The sequence below is a fragment of the Tursiops truncatus genome, chromosome 20 (assembly GCF_011762595.2).
Source record: "Tursiops truncatus isolate mTurTru1 chromosome 20, mTurTru1.mat.Y, whole genome shotgun sequence".
NCBI classification, from domain to species: domain Eukaryota; kingdom Metazoa; phylum Chordata; class Mammalia; order Artiodactyla; family Delphinidae; genus Tursiops; species Tursiops truncatus.
The window spans coordinates 48,995,901-49,019,317 of record NC_047053.1 but is presented as its reverse complement, the minus strand read 5'-3'; the positions used below and the strand labels follow the sequence as shown (position 1 = coordinate 49,019,317).

Genomic DNA, 23,417 nt, shown 5'->3' with positions numbered 1-23,417 from the left:
AGGACAAAGCCCTGTTCCAGAGATGGGGAGATAGAAATGGGGTATGTGAGGGGGGTGGGGCTGGAGCCATCTCCCCCACAGAAAAATGGTCTTAATGAAAGACACAAAAAAATGGTATATTTAACCTGGTGCAGCCATTATGGAAAACAGTATGGAGGATCCTTAAAAAACTTAAAATAGTGTTACCATATGATCCAGCAATCCCACTCCTAGCCATATGTCCAGAGAAAACTCGAATTCAAAAAGATACATGCACCCCAATGTTCACGGCAGCACTATTTACAATAGCCAAGACATGGAAGCAACTTAACTACCCATCAACAGATGAATAGATAAAGAAGATGTGGTATATATATACAATGGAATATTACTCAGCCATAAAAAAGAATGAAATCATGCCATCTGCAGCAACATGGATGGACCTAGAGATTATTCTAAGTGAAGTAAGTCAGACAGAGCAAGGCAAATATCATATGATGTCACTTATATGTGGAATCTAAAATATGATACAGGGAATTTCCTAGCAGTCCAGTGGTTAAGACTCCGTACTTCCACTGCAGGGGGCGCAGGTTCCATCCCTGGTTAGGGAACTAAGATTCTGCCAGCCACGTGGCACAGCCAAAAAAAAAAAGAGTAAAATATGATACAAATGAACTTATTTACAAAACAGAAACAGACTCACAGACATACAAAACAAACTTAAGGTTACCAGAGGGGAAAGCGCGGTGCGGGGAAGGGATAAATTAAGAGTTTGGGATTAGCAGATACAAACTACTATATATATAATAGATAAACAACAAGGTCCTGCTGTATAGCACAGGGAACTATATTCAGTATCTTGTAATAAACTATAATGGAAAAGAATATGCAAAAAAAAAAAATAGTACATTTACCAGTGAGAACCTGCCCAAGCTAACCAAAACAGCAGGATCCTATGCTCTGGATAGAGTTTGTTTTTTCAGGTTTTGAAGGGCAGTTACATGTGTCTTTGAATAAAACCGGGAAAACAAATCAATTATTTAATTGATGATCTCTGACATGACAGAGAGAGATTTTTAAAAATTAACAGACTTTTTTGGGAGGAATTTTAGGTTTACAGAAAAATTGACCTGAAAGTACAGAGTTCCTATACGCCTCTTACCCTCTCACTGCCCCCTCAACCCCCTTTATTTCCTATGCTTAACATCTTGTATTCACGTGGGACATTTGTTACCATTGATGAGTCAACACTGACATAGTATTCTTAACTCTGAAGTCCGTAGTTTACATTAGGGTTCATCTTGGTGTTGTACATTCTATGGGTTTGGACAAATGTATGATGCTATGCAACCAGCACTATAGTATCATACAGAGTAGTTTCACTGCCTTAAATATCCTCTGTGCCCCACCTACTCATCCCTCCCTCCTCTGTAACCCTGGTAACCAGTGATCTATTTATTGTCTCCATAGTTTTGCCTTTTCCAGAATGTCCTGTAGTTGGAATCAAACAGTAGGCTTCTCAGATTGGTTTCTTTCACTTGGCAAAATGCATCGAAGGTTCCCTCCTCCATGTCTTTTTATGACTTAATATAGCTCATTTCTTCTCACCACTGAATAATATTCCATTGTCTGAATGTACCACAGTTTATTTATCCATCACCTACTAAAGGACATCTTGGTTGCTTCCAAATTTTTGTGACTGTGAATAAAGCTGTGATAAACATTTGTGTATTGGTTTTTGGGTGACCGTGTCTTCAACTCCTTTGGGTAAATACCAAGGAGTGTGATTGCTGGATTGTAAGAAACCGCCAAACTCTCTTCCAAAGTGGCTGCACCGTGTTGTATCCCCACCAGCAATGAATGAGGGTTCCTGCTCTTCCACATCCTCGCCAGCATTTGGTATTGTCAGTGGTCTGGATTTGAGCCATTCTAATGTGCGTGTAGTCGTGTCTCATTGTTGCTTTAAGTGCCTCTTCCCTGATGACATATGACATGGAGCATCTTTTCATGTGCTTATTGGTATCTGTGTATCTTCTTTGACGAGGTGTCTGTTTAGAACTTTGGCCCAGTTTTTAGTGGGGGGAGGAGAAATCGTTTAAAACATGATATTAAAAAAATCCACAGCCACACAGTATGTGATTCCATGTGTATGAAATGCCCAGAACAGGCAGATCCACAGAGACAGAGAGTAATTAATTAGTAGTTGCCAGGGAAGGCGCGGGTGACTGCTCCTTGGTACAGGGTTTCCTTTTTGTTTTTTTTTTTTTTTTTTTGCGGTACGCGGGCCTCTCACTGTTGTGGCCTCTTCCGTTGCGGAGCACAGGCTCCGGACGCGCAGGCTCAGCGGCCATGGCTCACGGGCCCAGCCGCGCCGCGGCATGTGGGATCTTCCCGGACCAGGGCACGAACCCGCGTCCCCTGCATTGGCAGGCAGACTCTCAACCACTGCGCCACCAGGGAAGCCCCAGGGTTTCCTTTTGAGAAGATGAAGGAGTTCTGGAACTGGATAGAGGAGATGGTTGCACAACATTTTGAATGTACTAAATGCCACTGAATGGTTAACTTTAAAACAGTTAAGATGGTAAATTTCATGATATGTATTCACCACGATTTTAAAAAAGAGAGAGAGAGAGAAAGCGGCCTCCATGATGAGGGTGTGAAAACACTGCAGTAAATCCAGGGCACTTGCCCAGACGGTGAGGGTCAATGGGATCTGCGTGCTGGCAGCTCCCCTTCGGACCCTCCCTTGGTACTGGAGCACCGGCTCCCAGAGACGCCCCCTCCATCTCCCCCTTCAAGATCCAGGCTGCCCCCTCGCCCCACTCAGGTCACAGTCACTGCAATACATCCCTCCCTTTGTACGAGCCTGTGCCAGCAATCCAGGCATGACTCTGTCCCTCACAGAGTCACCCAAAATGCCCCAGGGCCGAAGCACCCAGTCCTCGGCAGGGCAAGGCCGTCATTCACTCCTGGCCGTGGCCTTCACCAGGCACCATCCCCACTCACCTCCCACCTCTCTGCCTGGCGTTGGGGATGTTGAAGGTCAGCTCTCCCTCCCTGGCTCCATTCAGGACCTTCAGTCATGAGGGGATGGAAAAGGGAGCTACAGCTTCTGCTTATTTGATATCCCTTTGCCACGATTAAAAACAACCCCGTGTTTAAAGAGCTCACTGTAAAACCAAAGAGGTCTGAATTGAAAATGACATGTTCCTGGAGCAAAAGGCAAGACGCAGGCCCAGCTCCCACACCACTCCTCAACACGGCTCAGTCCATCTCCAGCCGGAGTGGAATGTCACTTCCTCAGCTCCTCCCTGGGGCTTGGCCCCCTCCTCACTGAGTACAGGGCTTCCTGGCTCACCCGGGGAGGGTCCGGCTCTGAGGACACTCACCAGCTGCTGCCCATGGTGAGCCCCTCTCTGCAGCCAGCTTGGCTTCTCCGGGAAGGAGCGTTTGCAGAGGACCAGCACGGACCCCACCGCTGGGCACTTATCCACTGGCCGATGCTCTGCCTTTGCTTCCCTGAATCCTGCAAGGCCTGTGCTTCTGATCCCACAGTAGAGATGGCAGGGGGCCGGGAAGGGCGTGCCGGACCCCCAAGGCACTAGGTGGTGTGCCCTTGTCACTGTTAACCGGTGAAGACTGAGGTACATCCCAACACCCCTCGGACTGTGAGGGTCCCAGGGTGATGCACCTGACACTCTGGGAGACACTCTGGGCTTCACTCAGTGCAGCCGCCCCCAGATGTTGAAGCTAGAACAGCTTCCTTCTCCTGGCCCCTAACCTAGACCACCCAGCCCCTGAATCCTTTCTTCAGTCCCCAATCCCCACCCCAAGCCTTTGCTTTGGCCGCCAGTGGCCTCGGGCCCTGCACGGCCATGCCCGGCCATGCCCAGTTGGTCTCTTTCCCGATCTTCTGCCCAGACACTGAAGGAGATGACTTTCCTATTTTCCAAGGGCGTGGCCCTGTGAAGACGGAGCTGGTCTCATCACCTGTAACTCACAGGCCTCCTGGTTAAATGGTTTTCTGAGAGGCGGGAAAACACAATTACGTGCTGTGCTGGGAACACTGCGGTTGCATCTGTGGAGACTGGGTTTCCTGAAATACAAAAACCCTGAGCTCTCGGCCTCTCCCAGCCTTACCAGGACTTCACAGAGGCAGGCCTGCTGCAAGAGTCCCCTTTAAGTTCACAGCCCACCTTAGGGGTGTTGGGGGCCAGCACACTTTTTCTGTAAAGGACCAGAGAGTAACTAGTGTAGGTTTTGGAATCTAGATGGTCTCTGTGTCAACCGCTCAACTCCGCCATCGTACTTCTGAAGCCACCACAGACAACATGTGGATGATGGGTGTGGCCGTGTTCCCATAAAATGCTACTTCCAAAATCAGGCAGAGGGGCCTGATTTGGCCTGCAGACCTTATGGCTGACCCCTCCCTAGAGAAAGGAGAACGGAAAATATTGACCAGCTTCATTTTCCTTTATTCATGAGTTCAAGATCCCACAAGAAGGGGCAGCCCACGAAGGCCCTGCTCCCCTCACTTTGTTGGGGGACATCCTTGACTGTGTGTCCCCCAGTACATATGTTTGTTTCTGAATTATAGCCATGTGCTCTAGTACTGATAGATACTTTACAAAATCTACAAAAGGAGAACATTTAAAAGGATGACAAGGATGAAATGAGCTATTTAAATTTTAAAAAAATCTAATTTGTTAGAAGTATAAGAAACTTTGTAATTAAAAATACTTTAAAAAAATTTATTGGGCTTCCCTGGTGGCGCAGTGGTTGAGAGTCTGCCTGCCGATGCAGGGGACATGGGTTCGTGCCCCAGCCCGGGAAGATCCCACATGCAGTGGAGTGGCTGGGCCCGTGAGCCATGGCCGCTGAGCTTGCGCGTCCGGAGCCTGTGCTCCGCAACGGAAGAGGCCACAACGGTGAGAGGCCCGTGTACCACAAAAAAAAAAAAAAAAATTTATTAAACTATTGCTGATTTGGTGGTATGAGTTGTTTTTAAGGCATTTTTTTAAATTTAGGAGTTTTTAGTATATGTGCTGCTGAAGTGAGCACAAAATTTAGGGGTTAACATACAACATTGTATTAGTTTAATGTGTACAATGTGATGATATATCTATATCTATATCTATATCTATATCTATCTATCTATCTATATATATACCTCTATCACATCACATAATTACCATTTTTTGTTGTGGTGGTAGTGAAAATACTTAAGATCTACTGTCTTAGCAACTTTGAAGTAAAGGATACAGAATTGCTAACTGTAGTCACCGCGCTGTACATGAGCTCCCCAGAACTCACTCATCTTCTAACTGGAAATTTGTACCCTGTGACCAACCTCTCCCCTTTTCCCACCCACAGTCCCTGGGAACCACCATTCTACTCTCTGTCTCTACAAGTTTGGCTTTTTTAGATTCTACATATAAATGAGATCATACAGTATTTGTCTTTCTCTGCCTGACTTCTCTCAGCATAATGCCCTCAAGGTCCATCCATGTGGTCGCAAATAGCAGGATGTCCTTCCTTCTCGTGGCTGAATAATATTCCAGCGTGTACGTATGCACACCACATCTTCTTTATCCAGTCATCGGCTGACAGACACTTAGGTTGTTTCCATGTCTTGACTACTGTGAATAATGCTGCAGTGAACACAGGAGTTCAAATATCTCTTAGAGACTGATTTCATTTCCTTCCAATATATACTCAGAATTGGTATTGCTGGATCATGCGGTGGTTTTCTTTTTAATTTTTTGAGGAAGCTTCATACTGCTTTCCATAGTGGCCGCACCAATTTACATTCTCACCAACAGTGTGTAAGTGTTCCCTTTTCTCCACAGCCTCACCAACGCTCATCTCTTATCTTTTTGATAATAGCCATCCTAACAGGCAGGTATGAGGTGATACCGCACTGTGGTTTTGGTTTGCATTTCCCTGATGATTAGTGATGTTGAGCACCTTTTCATGTACCTGTTGCCCATGTGTACGTCTTCTTTAGAAAAATATCTATTCAGGTTCTTTGCCCATTTTTTAATTGGATTATTTGCTTTTCTGCTATTAATTTGTATGAGTTCCTTATATATTTTGGATATTAATCCAGGGACTCTTCTAGTGTTATTTTAACCATTTTGTTGAATATTTAAAAATGTAACATCTTCCCATTAGTTTACAAGAAAACCTGACCAACACGAGGGGAGATAGAAATTTACTAGCCAAATTTTTTTCTTTTTTGGCTGCATTGGGTCTTCATTGCTGTGCGCGGGCTTTCTCTAGTTGCGGTGAGCGGGGGCTACTCTTTGTTGCGGTGCACGGGCTTCTCACTGCGGTGGCTTCTTTTGTTGCAGAGCATGGGCTCTAGGTGCATGGGCTCAGTAGTTGTGGCTCGCGGGCTCTAGAGCACAGGCTCAGTAGTTGTGGCGCACGGGCTTAGTTGCTCCGCGGCATGTGGGATCTTCCCAGACCAGGGCTCGAACCCATGTCCCCTGCATTGGCAGGATTCTTAACCACTGCGCCACCAGGAAAGCCCACCAAAATTTTTTAAATTGCATAACTGGGTGGCTTAAAACAACAGAAATTTATTTCTCACAGTTCTGGGGATGGAGGTGCCAGCAGCTTTGGTTCTTGGTGAGGGTCCACTTCCTAGTTTGCAGACAGCTGACTTCCTGATAAGTCCTCACATGGTAGAGAGACTACGAGCAAGCTCTTAGGTGTCTCCTCTTATTAGGGCACTAATCCCATTGTGGGAACCCCACCCTCATGACCTCACCTAACCCTCATCACCTCCCAAAGGCTCCACCTCCTAACACCATCACATTGGGGGTGAGGGCTTCAACATATGAATTTTAAGGGGACCCAATTCAGTACATAACAGCCAGTAAGACAATCGTGGACATAAAATGGGATCATAAAAAATCATCTAAAAGAAAGTAGGAATAGGGAAGAAGAGAACAGATGGGACATGTTGAAAACAAATAGAAAGATAGTGGGTTTCAATCCATCCTATCAATGATTACATTAACCATCCCCCTCCCAGCACGAGCCAGGCCTCAGCTGAGAGTGAAAAGGTGGGGTGGGAGCCTGAGAGACCAGGAAGGAAACTAGGACCAAGGAGAAGGTTTTTAGTGGATGAGAGAGACAAGTTACGATTTAGAACTTTGGGCTTTAATGTCCAAAAATGAGACACTTCTGACGTTGAAAAGCAACCCACAGAGCTATGGAACCCGGCCAGGGAAATGTAGAGCTTTAGTACAACGGGGCATTACAGTGGGAAAGGGGCAAAGGTATAGGTCAGCTGGAGAGGCAGTGTCATTACAGACCTCGGGCTGGAAGACACCCACCTGTTCCTGGTCCTAGAAGATCTGAGGGTTCCCGAGCTCAGACCCGCAGACAATGACCATCCCCCCTACAAGGTAAATGGAAAGGCTTGCCAGTAAGGAGCAAAGCTGATCTGACGTTGTTTCTATCTTTGGATTTGCAAAGCAGGTGACACCGAAGGTTTTACAAGATGGGCTCTTTCCTTGCCGCTCCGTTCACCGTTGTTTAACACCCATGGGTGGCCACTCTTGTGAGGTCCCAGGCTGGGGGTGGTTGGAACTGGTTTCCAAAACTCTAAGTGTGTTTATGAAAAAGCAGGGATGGGCTGGCCAGGATCAAGAAAGAGGGCAGGGCCTCTCAGATCCGAAGAGCCGACCCCTCAACCCCTTGGTGCAAGCATCTTCCAGGCTTCTTCGGACAGTCATTTCCACTGGGGCGGGGGAGCTCCCTGCCACCTTGGCGGAGCCAAAACTGATCCCAGAGAGTCAGGAGGCATGGGGCTCAGCTCACTCCCCCAACACGTGTGCTGCCCCCACCAGGGGCTACGAAGGGGCCTCTCCAGGAGCCCTCCCTCCACCGGGACAAAGGTAGGGAGGGTGAGGGCCGCGGAGTCTGGGACTCCAGCCCCGGGACTGTGAGCTCCGGGGCTAAAGCCCACCCACCAGTGTTTCGCTCATTCCTGAATCCCCGGCACCTGGCACGGTTCCTGGAGTAGAGTTGCCTCAAGAAATATTTGAGATGAATTAATTGTTAATTAATAAAAAGTGAAGCAGAAACCATGACTGAAACCTAACAGTCCATTAAAAATGTGCAGCATTTGCTCGCCAGCCCTGGAACACTAGATACTGAGGAGGAACCACTTGGGGCTTGAAAGCAGGGAGGGGGCGGGGTGAGGAGCACGAGGCACCTGCTTCAGGTGCAAAATTTAAGGGAGTCCCCAACACTCAGGGATCCAGATAAACGATATGCAATGCAATACTTGAAGAATATCAAAGTGAATGCAAATAACGCACGCTAACAAAATATCCAAATTCCAAATAAAGACAGGATAAGCAGCAGTGCTGCATTACAACGTACCGCGGGAGAGACTGACTTGAAGACGCCTGGGCAGAGGATTGCAGGAATGACGCAACCTAACTGGGTTTCCTTCCCCTCCGCTCCCAGCCCCAAGCTCCCAGGCTTTTCTGAGCTAATTGGCTAGAGAACAGTGGGTGTCTGACAGGGGGAAAGGGGTTCCTGGGGCTCCGTTTAGTCCCCACAGAGAGGACTGGGGCAGGTCTCATCTGTGGTTACTGGGGAAATGACCACGATGTAGCCCTCTGTCCCCACTCCAGGGCATAGAGCCACCCTGCACCTGGGCCTGTGAGTCTGTTTCCAGGCGTTCGGTGGAATCAGCTCCCCGGGGCACTATGCCCATGACAGCGCCGTGTGTTTGGAGAACATGCCTGGGAGCCGGCGTTTGGAGAACATTCTCATTACAAGAGATCAAACATACAAACAGCGACAGCCAGACCAAATATGACGAGAGAACTCTGACTCCAACCCCTGCAGCGATCAGGCCAAAATGGCCAGGACTTGGCCAGGGACTGCCAGCTTCCCTCGTTTTTGCCCCTGCTTTCAACTCAGGACCAACCTGGCAAAAACAAATATGCCCCGTAACCAATCACAAAGGATGTCCTGCTTGTAATTAGCATGCCAGCTCCCCTACGCCAACAGCCTCCAATTGCGCCTCACCCAAAGCCTTGCCTTTGCTCTGCCAGCAGCTTTCTACTGCTCTGGCTGCCACCCATCTCTCTCCCTCCCTCCATCCATCTCTCTCCCTCCCTCCATCCATCTCTCTCCAAACGCAGGTGATTGGACTGACTCCCTGCCCTGGCCAGCTCCGAGGAAGCAGCCTGTGCTCTTCGCGTTGGGATCCGCTTAGCTTACAGGAGCGTGGCCTGGGGCACAGGCGCTGTCTTGGGTGCTGGTCTCTGAGTGGCTGAGCTGGTGAAGTAAGTGCTCTGAGGGTCCTGGGCTGCTCCCTCCACCCAGAACAGTCCCCCGCAACTTACTGGAAGGGATGCGGGGCGCTCCTGAGAGGCAGGATGGCGTCACGGGTAGGAGCCCAGACATGTAGCCAAGTGGCCAGGGTTTGCAGCACCAGCCTGCCTGCAGCCTTGGTCAGCCAGCCTCTCACGCCTCATTTGAAAATGGGGGACAATGAAAGAGCCCCCTCAAAGCGCAGCACGTGGATTAACAATGGCTGCTAAGTCTCACCTATTATTATCACTTGTCTCCATCTTACACGTTGTCAAGTGGAACAATAAACTCACATGTTCTCATGGAGTGTTTTTTTCACCCTGAAAGCTAAACAGTACAAGGTCCCTGCTTTCACGGCAGCCTTTAGTCATCCCTGACACTCTATTTCCAGCCCTTTGTGCACATTCTTAGATTTTGTTCTTTTCCTTCACAGTCGAACACCCGGTCCACTGGGGTGATGCCAATGAACACATTATTGTTGCTAAAAAAATTGCTAATTGCAGCAAGACTAATGGTTTCCTGGGTTGTCTGCATTGTACTAAGTCTACAGGACCCCAGCGCCCTCCCTTGAAGCTGCCGCCCGCCGAGTTAAAATGAGCCCAGCGAGAACATTCCTTCCTCCTCCCGTTTAAGCATGAGGGGTGGTGGGTACCTGGCTTCTTAACCTTAGTCTTTTCTGTTACCTTTTGTTCTTCCTCGGGTTCTCTCTGCTCCCATCTCCATTCAGAAATTCCCCGGGGCCCGTCCACGCGTTTCTGCTTCCGGTTCAGGGATCCCAGGCCCTCAGTGTCGACCTGACCCACAGGTGTCAATGCATGGGTCTCAGTTCTCATCCTGCGTAATAAGAAGCTTCCTGTTAAAATACAAATGTATTAACGGATAAGGACAACCATGCACACTTTTCCATAGATGGGTTTACATCACCATTTAGAACCCCAAAACACCCAGCCAGGGGGTGGGGAACCCAACCAACTCAGCAATCTCACCCCCTGCCCTGCTTTAGTTTTTCCCATAGAACGTATCACCTTCTAACACAGTGTTTCATTTACTTATTTATTATGTCTCTTCGTTGTCTCCCTCCATTAAAAGTATAGTTTCATGAGCTAAAGCGGTGCCTGGCGCATAGTAAGTGCTCAAGAAATATTCACAGAAGGAATCCATGAGTCACCCATGGCGTGCATGGTCCATGCTCAGTGACAGCCTGAGACCGCTTGTCCTGGGCCTGTGGTGAGCACGGAAATTGCAAGCCAACGTCCAGACACTCTGAAAGCTCCATGGCATCTAACTGCACGGTCATTTTTTTCTGGTGGTTCATCTTGATCGTGTTTTATGAAAGCCTTAGTCGCATAATGGATTGGAAATTAATAACAAAGCAAAACAACTGGTCCTTTGCCACAGGTAATCTGAGAAGCACCAGAGTAGCAGAAGAGAGGTCTGAGGGCCTGGGACACAGGAAACGTGCATTTCTAAGGTACACGTTTAAGTCAGGAGAGTCCAGAGCCGGGATGCTGTGTGCAGAGTGACCACAAAGGCCCGGGGCAAGCAAGCTGGGGATTAAAATCCCTGTTGGTCAACAAGTCAGTAGCAAATGGTGAAGTCTCTTGTCTTTGTGGCATCAGGGAGTTTAGCAAATGCAAATTTCAAGGACGGGTCAATATCAAAGGGCTCATTCTGCAGGGACCGAGTGTGTCTGCTTGGCAAGGTGACAGCCCCCAGTTAAACACTAACCTAGATGCTTCTGGGAAGGTATTTTGTAGATGTGATAAAAGCCCATAATCGATTGGCTTTACATAAGGGAAATGGCCTGGATAACCTGGGTAGGCCTCGCCCAATCAGCTGAAAGACCTGAAAAGCAGAGCTGCGGTTTCCCTGTAGAAGAAAGAATTCCATGTGTGGCCAACAGCTTCGGCCAGTGCCCCAAATTTCCAGTCTGCCTATTTCCCGGCCCTATGAATTCAGACTTGCCTAGCCAGCCCTCACAATCACATAAGTCAATCCCTTGCAATAAGTCTACACACACACACACACACACACCCCCACACACACACCCCCACACACACACCCTGCTGGCCCTGTTTCTCGGGTTGAACCCTGATTGACACAGAGTGTATTAGCAACTAGGGCGAAGTTTTGGTGTGGTCAGAATACCAGAAAATCACTAAAACCTCTGACTTCCATTGATCCAAATATAACTGTCACTAGAACTCCTGCATTGTGGAGTAAGAAGCTGAACTTTCCGTTTTCTCTATCCTTGGCAGCAAAGCACGGTCGTATTTTGTACCGAGGACACATCTTCTGCAAGTGCATAGCAGTCAGGATCAAAGACCACAGCCCAGCAAAGCTAATCCCGGTAGCTCTCTCTGGACCTAGTGTGGGCCACAGACCCAGCGTAGGATGCAAGGCCATTTCTCAACATCTTAGTGAAACGAGATTCTGAGGAGGAAACTGAGGCACAGAGCGATGGGGTACCCTTCCCTAGGGCACTGAGCTAACAGGGAGGCGGGGCTGGTCTGCGGGCTGAGTTCTCATTTATCAATAGACTGGATGATCCCTAAGAGCCTCCTACCTCTGCATCCTGGGGTTCGGTCCACGAGACACCAAACTCAGCATCAAAGAGCAGCTGTCTGGTCTGGACAGTGAGCTTGTATTCTGTGAGCTTCATTTCTGTTGTGATGCGTCCTACCCTGGAATCGCTGAACAGGCTTTGAGAACCTCTGAATTTATTTATTTATTTATTTGCATTACGCGGGCCTCTCACTGTTGTGGCGTCTCCCGTTGCGGGGCACAGGCTCCGGACACGCAGGCTCAGCGGCCATGGCTCATGGGCCCAGCCGCTCCGCGGCATGTGGGATCTTCCCGGACTGGGGCACGAACCCGTGTCCCCTGCATCGGCAGGCAGACTCTCAACCACTGCGCCACCAGGGAAGCCCCCAACCTCTGAATTTTAAATCGACTTGATGAAGCTTCAAGACTGACCTGGGAGCACAGCTCTTGTTAGCATGTGCCTTAAAATCGCGGAGCGTTTTTTGGCATTTAAAGGTGCTGGGAGTGACCCAATCTTTCAAGGGCCAGTATTGGGTATATTTTCCCAGTGCTGGGTTTTAGCCTTTTACACACTTATCCTGGGTTTGTCTAATGCACAAACGCACCAACAGTCGACTCTGACCTCAGCGCCTGGCACTCCACTCTGCCTTTGCCCCGGAAACATGGGGAAATGCCTGCCCCATGGGAAAGCTTGGGGAAAGCTGCCGATCGCCAGTGGGGCTTCTTTCACATGGGAACCTACCGCACGTGGGCATGGAAAACGGCTTCAGAAAAGCCAACCTGGGGCCCTCCCAGGACCCAAGACACACTGTGGTCTGTGGTCTGCCTGCTCATGGTGGGAGGGGTCTGAGGCTCTCCCCTCCCCCCAACCCTTTCCATTAGCTAGAGAACCTGCTTCTGCCCCTCTTCAGTGATTTGCAAAAACAGCCACAACTCTCAAGAGTCAGATAAGTCAAGTTACGCAAAGGAATGTTGAAATACACAAAGCAGTCCATTTGCTTTGAATATGCAGATATTTGACATAAACCATGAAACCGAGAGGAAATCAACTTTCCAAACGCGAGGAAGGAGGTGCAGGGAAGGAACCCCAGCCTGACCACACGCTCTCCTTGGAGGGAGCTGGCTGGCTGGGTTGTTCCATCTGGAGGAAGCAGGAAGTTATGGAAACCAGATGCCCTGGGGACCCCTCGGAAATCAAAACAACGATAAAATGGGGGAGCAGAACTTTCCTTTGCAGACGGCCCTGGATTTTGTCATACAGGCTGGAGAGAGTTCCTGATTGATGTTTACGTCTGTAAGTCATTTTCAGGGTGTTTATAAAACCGAAGGGGAGAGAACAGCAGAAGCACAGCACGTGCTGCGTCTTTAGAATAAAAATGGATCATCTTCTACCCGGAATGTGGTTAACGCTTTAAGTTGAGCAATCAGGGGAAAACCTAGAGTCGAGATCTGGAAATTTCATTTCTTCCCAGTCTGGTCTTTTCGTAAGGATCTTGTGCTTTGAGGGTGGTTCCTCTGAGTCTCCCAATCTCTCTCCACTTCCTTGTGGAGCAAAGTGATAATGGGGAAAACCAAAGTAGAAAACACCTATCAGTGTTCTTCCCCAACCAGGGCAGAAGGGGGAAACTCTGGGCTTCAGACTGTGAGTTTACCTGTGGTGATGGTTAATTTTATGTGTCAACTTGGTTGGGCTAAGGGATGCCCAGATAGCTGGTCAAACATTATCTCTGGGTGTGTCTTTCTGGAAGAGATGAGCATTTGAACTGGTGGACGGAGGAAAGAAGACGGCCCTCCCCGTTGTGGGTGGGCAGCATCCACTCTGTGGAGGGTCTGAGTAGAACAAAAAGGCAGAGGAAAGGTGAATTTGCTCCCTGCTTGAGTGCAGACGTCCACCTCCTCCTCCCCTCAGACATCTGATTCTCAGGCCTTCAAACTCAGTCTGGGACTTACCCCATCGGCCCCCCAGTTCTCAGATCTTCAGACTCGGACTGAACATCTCCAGCTTAGTTTAGAGGCTGGAGAAGGCCTGGAGCCCGCCTTACTGCCCTGCCGGGATGGGGCCATGAAGCTTGTGCATCATGATGACCTGCAGTAAATTAGGCAGAGAGGCTGGAACTGCCTTGGCAGAGCACTGAGGTAAGGGACAGAGGGCTCAGGGAAGGCGCAATGTTAGGATGACTCTGCTGTGTGAGATGAAAGAACTTACCACCTGACTGTGTTCCCCAGCAAAGCTCAAAGGACACCCCCTTCACAAAAGCAATAGGAAATGCATTGGTGAGAGGGGCATTGACATGTTTGAGAGGCTCCAGGCTGGCTGTCCTCTGTGGGCCTGCAGTTTACAGTAGGGGTCCAGCCATGGGACTGGGCTCCCCAGTGTCAGTGAAGATGATGATGTGATTACAGAGTGGAGAAGGCAGGTGGCAGTCCTCACTGGACAGTGGTCAGGTAGACATAACAACTATAATGGACAGCAAAGCTAAAAGGCCATTGGGATGGGCAGGGAATTAGTGGAACTAAGACAAAAATCTAGAGCTGGTGAACAGAAGGTTGGACGCTGGTCCTCCTGAGAAAGAGCCCCTGCACTGGCACCACAGCTGTTGATGATAAAGGCCCCTTAACTCTTCCTTAAATGGACTTACAGCCGTTTATCAGAGTATTCACTGGGAAAAGGGGGACACCCCGAATTTTGAGGGCTGGTGGATATCGAGTCTGATGGTGACACCAAGATACCTGAAATGCTATTGATTCTTGCCACCACCTGGAGGGCTCTGAGATGGATTGGACGTGACGTGAGGAACGAGTGGATCTGAGCAGTGCGACGGGTGGACTGTATCACACCCTCTGGCGTCTTCTTCACATCCTGGTGGTCCACCTTCCAGCCACAAACTTCATGGCCTTGTAGCCTGACAGTACTTTGCCTCTCCTGCACTGTGTGTCTCTGAGACAGTGTCAGAGACACTGTCAGAGACACTGTCTTCAGAGACATTGAGACGTCTCTGAAGACACAGCAAAGGACGCCAAAGAAAACCTAGCTTCTGCCATGTAGAAATCAAGTCTGTAGCTATAAGTCTGGGTTTTGCTTGTTTATATATTTTTTGCTATTGTTAAACATTTCTGGGGAAGACTTAAAGCACAAGAGCTACTAACTTGCAATGCTAGGGAGAAACTGCAGAAGCCAAGGATGGTTCGTGGCTTAGGAAAAAAAAACGTTCTATCGATCGTGCTGCTTCCCTTCACTGTCTGCATAATAGGACATCTCCAGAATGACAAAAATCTCAGAGGGAAAGGTTGCTCCCTAATTAGTAGGTCCAGGGAATGTTCATAGAAATAAGCTCAAATTAGGGATGATCTTTTAGGTGGATTCCAAACAAATGCTGAATTTGCTAATTATCTAACCTGACTTGCTTGCTGTATTGGATAGCCCCTGCTTCCCGCAGATTCTGGAACATTCTGGCTTTCCTCCAACCCTTCTGGTTCCCCTTTCTCATGGCCTTATGGACTCTTCTCCTTCCCTTCCCATAGCTGTTGGCGCCTCTTGACAGTTAATGCCCATCAAGGGAGAAAGTACCGGAAGCCTCCCCTGAGGGAGGAGCAGCAGGGCTAGCAGGGGTCCGGCAAGGAGTCAGAAGACGGGTCTTCCTCGGCCCTTCCCTTCCTGTTGGTGGCTCCCTGCTACGCCCTCGAAGGAGGGGTCTGGACCCAGTGACTGCCAGGGTCTATTCTGTTCCCAAAGCGCCCCCCCTCCACATCCCTCGGTGCTGAATGCAGACACTGAGAGAGCGCTCCTGATGCTGGGTCTCCCGTTGCCATGGGTACAGCCAGAGGGTGACAGCTCTTCTGAAATCCCAGGCGTGAGATGATATGGCCTCAGAGCAAATGCGGGAGCGTGTCCTCCTGGCTAAAGTGCCCCAGAAAATCAGCTACGTGGGACTGGCTAAATGACATGGAACATTCTGCTTTTTTCCTGCCATTTTCACAGGTGATGGAGGGTTGAGCTGTCAGCTGTTTCCTCAGCCTCCTAGCGCCACTTCTGTGACCCACGGCCCCACCCCATCTGCACCTCCCCGGCGATGCAGCAGCTGCTCCTCAGCTGCCTCATCCGTCCCCTTGCAGAGGCAGCCAGGTTTCAAAGGAAGGAAAATGCCCACCTGCCCGAAATCTCGGCAAAAGCCTCTGTGTCACAGTCTCTTATCATTTAAATAACATCCTGGGGTATTAAAAAGAAACCCCATAAACATATATATAAGTCACCCGGAGAGCAGCACTTACAGAAAGGGTCAGAGTGTAATATCAGTGACCATCCAGCCCAAACCTATCCGGGCAGAACAGCCCAGGCCAGGTACGTCTCCAGGAAGAGAGAAGGGAACCAGGGAGGACGCAGCACAGGGGACCACAATGCAGAGGCCGGACCAGGGAGCCCCTGACGGACCCCAGACCGCAAGGGTGAGAGATGGGCAGAGCCAAAACATCCCGCTGAGGAATCACCCCCTTCCCCATTCAGGTGTCACAAGTATGCCCAGGACCCGTGGGGGTGAGGGGGACTTCAGGCCTCTGATCACTTGGTCAGCCCTGGGCTTTGCCCTATGGCTGTCACACAATGCCCACAAAGGCAGCCCAAGGGCCACACAGGCTGACCCAAGGGAATAACTGAAAATGAAGGGAAATGGCCCCCCTCCCCACCCCATGCCCATGAGTCAAGCCCATGGCCAGTGCAGCAGGTGAGAGATGAGGTGACCCCAGATATGGGTATATTTTTTACCGCAATTTTAAAAAATTAATGTGATACATGAACAGCCATTGAATTGTACACTAAATGGGTGAATTATATGGCATGTGAATTACATCTCAAAGAAGTTGTTCAAAAAAAGATATGTCTAAGTCCTGTCTGCCTAGAACCTTACATGACCTCATTTGTAAAAAGGGTTTTTGCAGATGTAACTAAGTAAAGGATTCTGAGATGAAACCCAACTCCATTTAGGGTGGGGCCCAAATCCAAAGACTGGTGTCCTTATAAGATAAAAGCAGAGGGAGATTTGAGACACAGACCCAGATGAGGCCATGTGAGGATGGAGACAGAATTGGGGTGATGTGGCCACAAGCCAAGGAATGCTTGGGGCCACCAGAGGCTGGAAGAGGCCTGGCAGGACCCTCCCCTACACCTCCAAGGACAGCACAGCCCTGCTAATGCCTTGATTTTGGACTTCTGGCCTCCAGACTGTGAGATGTTTTAAGCCCCCCGGTTTGTGGGGCTTTGTTGGCAGCCCCAAGAAGGGAGAGCCATCAGGAGTGACCAGAACTGGCCAGGTGTAGTGGAGGGAACCATCAGCCTGCCCCAGGACCAGGCATGTGGGGCAGAAAGCAGCTCTGGGCAAGTGTCTGGGGCCGCCGACCTGGAAGAGGGTATTAGAGATGAAAAATCTGGGCTCCAGTGACGTGGAAATCTATCTAGTCATGAGCCCAGATGGGAAACTGAAGATTCTGATTTTAAAAAGACAGTATTCCCAGGGGCAAAGATTCAAAATATTTTGAAGAAAAACACTCCACAATTTGAGGTCTTTAGAAGAATTATAAGAACAGCATTTTTAGACTTTAAGTGGGGATTTCTGTGTGTTTACACTTCAGTTTTGGGAATCACGAAGACAGCGATCTGAATGGAGATCTGGAAATAGTTTCCAATCTGGTTTTGCTTGGCCTGATGGTTCCCAAACAAGCCTCAGGACTTATCATTTTGGCCAGATTCTTCGCTGGTCTCCCAATTGTCAGATGGATGAACGTGATCGTGGGGGAGCGCCGTCCCCTCACCAGCCCCAGCAGCAGAGTGGCCTGAGTTACACCACCCCACAGAGATGCAAACCCAGGAGCTTCATCGGTCTGGTGTCTGTGCATGTGGTTCTCAGAAGAAAAGCAGGATGACCCATTGATCCAAACACACACCTGGGACAGGAGGCAGCTTCTACTCACGAGTGGACGCAGGAGGGCAGCGAGCCCAGTGGCCTCGGGCTCCCACCCTCCAGCCACATCGCCGGGAGACTCTCTGCCGCTTACCTGCCGGGTGAACTGCTCACATCACTACACCTGTCTGGGCCTGCACTGCAGCTGTGGGGCCGAGGCACCGGGCAGGGCTGGCTCTGGGCTGTTGAGAGGTTAGATGTGTTGGAGCCTGGCCTGGCTTGGGATGAGCTCCATCCGTGTCTGTCCTTGCTCTCGTGATGTCACTAAGGTCCCTCTGTGCTGAGCGGAAGGCTGGAGGCCCGGCATTCCTGAGTCCCCCTCATGGCACCTGCACAGCAGATTCTGCCTCTTTTGCTCCACAAGTGAGCAAATGGAGGTCTGGCCGGCTCACACCTGTCGCAGGTGTGACACTTGCAGGGTCCTGCTTTTCTCTTCCCTGGGGCCCGCCTGCCCACGAGGCCTCTTGGGGCACATGAGCCAGGATTTGGGAACGTGTACGGAGCTTGCAAACAACCAGAGACTCTTTAAGGCAAACCAAGGGGTCTCGGTTTCCTCATTCTGTCCACCCCACAGGGCTGACCAGGGCCTGATGTGCTGAGCGGAGGGAGTGGGCCAGGAGGGGCCCAGGCATCCCCAGCCCATCCGACACATCCTGCCTGACCAACCAATGACCCAGCAAGTGGACACCCTCTTCCTTTGGAAAAGAGGAGACAAGAACCTCAGAAAGCTGATTTCAGATACCTGAAGAGTCGTTCAAAGGAAGCAGGGTCAGGCTGCCTCGGTGGCTGAAACAGCGAGAATGCGGCCCATAGGAAAAGTGGCAGGAAGGCCAGCTCGCCCCCAGTGAGGGGGATTCTTCTCAGACTCAGGCTGTCAGAGGATGCAGGGATACAGACGGGCTCAGGGAGAGGGCTTTACTCATCCAGGACCATGGCTTTCAGATTAGCAACACCTTTGGGGAAAAAAAAGGAAAAAATTCACTGGACTTCATCAAAATTTTAAATGTTTGCTCTTTCAAAGACCCTGTTAAGAAGATGAAAAGGCAAGCTAAGACTGGCAGAAAATATCTGCAAACCACGTATCCAGTATCTAGAATATATAAAGAACTCTCAACACTCAACAGTAAAAAAAAAAAAAATCCAATTAGAAAATAGGTCAGAAAATGAAGAGATATTTCACTGAAGAGGCAAACAGATGGCAAATAAGGACATGAAAGTACATTCAACATAACTAAACCATTAGGGAAGTGAAATATTAAAACCAAAAAGAGCTATCACTGCATACTTATTAGAACACCTAAAATAAAAAATAATGTTAATGCCCAATGCTGAAAATGCAGAAAAACTGGATACCTTCTGCATGGCTGGTGGGAACATAAAATGGCATAGTCTCTTTGAAAAAGTTTGGTAGTTTCTTTAAAATCTAAACAAACAGTTATCCTATGACCCAACAGTTGTAGTCTTGGGCATTTATCCTAGAGAAAGAAAACTTATGTCCACATAAAAACCTTATATGATTATTTATAGCAATTTTTATTCAGAGTAGCCAAAAAGTAGAAACAAGCAAAATGTCCTACAGTAGAAGTAGGACGGTTAAACAAACTCGTGCATCCATACTGTTGAATAGCGTTTAACGAAAAGAGGGAAGGAATTACTGATGTACACAATGACTTGGATGGATCTCAGAAGCATTATGCTGCGTAGAAAGGCCCATCTCCGAGGGTCACATAGAGGATGATTTTATATAATTTTGTCAAAATGACAACATCATAGAAATGGAAAACAGATCAGTGCTTGCCAGGGGTTACAGGTGGTAGGGGACAAGGTCATGGGTGTGACTATTGAAAGGATATCTGTGAGGAGATCTTTGTGGTGAGGGAACACTCCTGTATCTTGATTGTGGTGGTTACATAAATTTATACATCTGATAAAATGAGAGGACTATACATACATTTTATGAGTGTTAATTTCCTGGTTTTGATATTATACTACAATTACGTAAGATGTAACCACTGGGGAAAACTGGGTGAAGTGTACACAGGACCTCTCTGTACTATCTTTACAATTTCCTGTCAGTTTATGAATGTTTCAAAAAAAGTTTTTTTTTTTTTAAATATACAGTGGGAGAGATGATAGAAGGTGAAATATTCTACGGTTCCTCTATTTTCTGAGAGTAGATGAGAAATATTCATTCCTTTTAGACAAAGTATTCACAATGTAAGGCTAACTAAAAAAAGAATACACATCTATGTAGCTTCCAAACTAGGGGCGGTAGGGATGAACTAAAGAAAGCTCAATTAAAAAGACAAGAAAAGGGACTTCCTTGGTGGTTCAGTGGCTAAGACTCCACGCTTGCAGTGCAGGGGCCCAGCTTTGATCCCTGGTCAGGGAACTAGATCCCACATGCCACAACTAAGAGTCTGCATGTCGCAACTAAAAGATCCTGTGTGCCTCAACTAAGACCTGGTGCAGCCAAATAAATAAATAAATATTAAAAAAAGAAAACGACAAGAAAAGAGGAAAACATATGAAATGTGGAACAAGAAATTTCATAATATGGTAGATACAAATCCAGAATAGTAATTATGATTGTGAATGGACCAAATTTGCCAGTAAAATGACAGAGGTTATCAGATTGGACCAAAAAAATGATATCAAGCTACATTTTAATAACAAGAGATTCTGTTTCATTACAGAAAGATCGAGAGTAAATATGAGAAGCAAATACTACCAAGAGGAAGCTGGTTTTTCCTATATTAGTGGGAGGTGATAACCAACTTCTTCTTTTGAGACATTCATAAATTGACAGGAAACTGTAAAATTTAAGGCAACGAATGTGTCTGCAGAAAAACTTGTACGTAGCAGCATTATTCATAATAGCCAAGATGTGGAAAGAACCCAAATGTCCTTCACTGATGAATGGATACATAAAACATGGCACATGCATACAGCAGAACAGTATTCAGCAATAAAAAGGAACGTTACAACGTGGATGAGCCCTGAAAACATTATGTTTAGGAAATAAGCCGGTTACAGATGACCTCATACATATGATTCCTTTTATATGCAAGACCAGAATAGACAAATCTCGAGAAAGTGGATTGCCTGGGGCTCAGAGAATAGTGGGGGTGGTAATGGGGTGTGCCTGCTAATGAGTCTGGGATGACTTCTAGGGGCAAAAAAAAAGTTCTCAGATAAGACTGTGATGACGGATATACAGCCCTGTGACTCTACCGAAAACCACTGAATTGCGCACTTGAAACTGGGTGAATCGTGTGTTAATTATATCTAAATAAAGCTGTTTTTAAAAATAGACTTAAAAAAACCCCAAAGCCCAGGCCACACCCCATTCCCAGGATTCACATTAGAATCTATTGCTAATAGAGTCACATACTCAATTCACATTAGAATTGGGACTCAGCCATCAGTCCTTTTAAAAATTCCCGAGTCATTGCAACGTGCAGCCACCTGGAGCATCAATAGACCAGGTGACAGCTACGTTTCCCCCGAACCCGAAAACCCTCAGCTAGACTAGGTCCCCAAGCCCGACGCTCACTCTCACATGGTGGCAGACACTCTATGCAATGCACGACCTGGCTAGGCAGAAGCACAATGGCACCAGACACCATAAACGCAGCCCAGGCCACTCAGCGCTGTCAGCTGACATTGGACCTCCCACCTCTCTTGCTTTGGGGCTCAAAGGAACAGCCACTCACAACAATGGTCGAAGTGTTCCATCTGTCTCCTAGGAGTGAGGATGTGGGTGTTGCCAGTGACGCTCAGATTATTCAGGGCCCGTAAGACCGCATTCCAGCCTCCAAAACACCTGTAGCTGTGGCGGCGCTTCCGCGGCAGGTGGAGAGTCCAGGGAAAGGAACGTGAGCCGCAGACGTTCCACTACCCCCCGGGCCTGGCCTGCTCATTGGCGGAGGAACCAAGAGATCCTGGGAAGGTGACAGCTTCGGCAGAGATCCAAGTCCCACGCCATACTGGGCTGGATAGTGCCCCCCAAAGATGCACATCCACCTGGAATTGTGTGTGAGACTTTATTTAGAAAAAGAGTCTTCGTAGATGTAATTAGTTACATGGGATCCTCTTGGATAAGGGTGGGCCCTAATCCAATGAGAGTGTCCTTATGAGAAAGCAGAGGCACACAGGGCGGAGGCCACGTGACACAGAGGCAGAGATCACAGAGATGCAGCCACACGCCGAGGATCGCCGAGGTTTGCCGGCAGCCGCCAGAAGCTGGGAGAGGCAGGCGGGATCCTCCCCTTCATTCCTTTAACTCCCGTTTCACACACCAGGGCCGGTCCTGGACAACAAGAGGGCCGGATGATTTCTCACTGTGGACCAGGAAGGAAAGAGGAAAGGGAAAGGCTTCGAGACTGGAGGCTGCCCGACGACACCCCCGCCTTTCTCTCCCTTTCAGAACTCTGCTTCCGGAGGGAAGACATCACGAGGAAGAAGAGCACGTTCGTATGTTCTGCAAGGAAGGTGGTTCTCAGCAGTAACTGAAGACACTGCACCACTTTGCTGTCCCTCCCGTGCCCCCACCCTGACCCCAGCAGATTGTCCCACGTGACAAAGGACAGCAAACTGTGTGCTGGGGGCCGGGGTGAAGTTCCCCCCTACCCCCGTAGGGACAAGATCGTCTTCCCTCAAGCCTGAAGGGCTTGGGGTTCGGCAGAAGCACCTCCCTCCCGTGAAGGTAGCCGAGAGACAGAACCTGCAGGTACGTCAGTGCCGGGGTGAGCAGGGCCAGGCAGAGGCAGGTCCCACCACCCGCCCCCTCATCACGTCAAGGTGGGCAGGACAGGATTCCTCAGGTTCCTGTGGACCCAGGGAGGCCACAGATGTGGCTAGAGGACCAGACCCGCCCCGCCAAAGTGTCACCCACTGGATGGTGAGCTGGGAGTTCTCCTTCTCGTAGGAATGAGAGGGGTGGCTGAGCAGAGCCTCTGTAGGATCCCAACACTGGGAGGCTAGGGCAGGAGAGGACGATGCCCAAAGACCGCCTAAGGACGAGGCCTAAAGGAGAGGACGATGCCTAAGACAGGAGAGGACGATGTCACCATGTGACGCCAGAGAAGTCACCAAGAATCGGATGGGAACCTGCAACCCCACAGCCTGCAGCCAGCCTTGGGCACGCACTTCTCTGGGTGACACCCTGCGGCCCGGCACCCTCGGCACTCTGCAGGCACGGGTTCCTGGGACGGGAAGGGGCCGGAGGGCTGCTGCATTTTTCTCCCCGGAAGCTGCGCCTGGGCTTGGGAAGAGCCTGGACCAGATGGAGGCTGTGGGCTCGCAACTGAATGGGCTCAGATGTTTAACTAACATCTGAGAGAGAAGAAGCTTTAAACCAGATGCTGTTAGAGGGAAACGCCTGACGGAATTGTTTACTGGGTTAAAGGGAGTGAAATTTAGTTTTCTTGTTGCCAAGCAGGAATGAGGGCCTGTCAGAGAAATGTCTGGGCAGAGATGAGAACAGAATCACATGTCTGCACACAGCGGATTGAGAGCTGGCATCCCACACCTGCTCTAAGACAGACAGATGGACATCTACGCGCTGAGCATGGAACTCAAACAAAAGGACAGCAA

The 23,417-nt window shown here is 49.0% G+C and overlaps 1 protein-coding gene across 1 annotated transcript in view; it reads right to left on the bottom strand.

Moving 5' to 3' along the window:
* The window catches only part of DNAH17 (dynein axonemal heavy chain 17), a 154,366-nt gene extending 132,878 nt beyond the window's left edge, over window positions 1-21,488 (bottom strand). The window contains exons 1-3 of the mRNA XM_073798250.1: window positions 21,413-21,488; window positions 18,562-18,772; window positions 10,008-10,177 (exon numbers count right to left, since the gene is read on the bottom strand). The gene's annotated coding sequence lies outside the window, so the exon portion shown is untranslated. The remainder of the gene's footprint in view (window positions 1-10,007; window positions 10,178-18,561; window positions 18,773-21,412) is intronic.
* Between the last annotated feature and the right edge of the window lie 1,929 nt (window positions 21,489-23,417).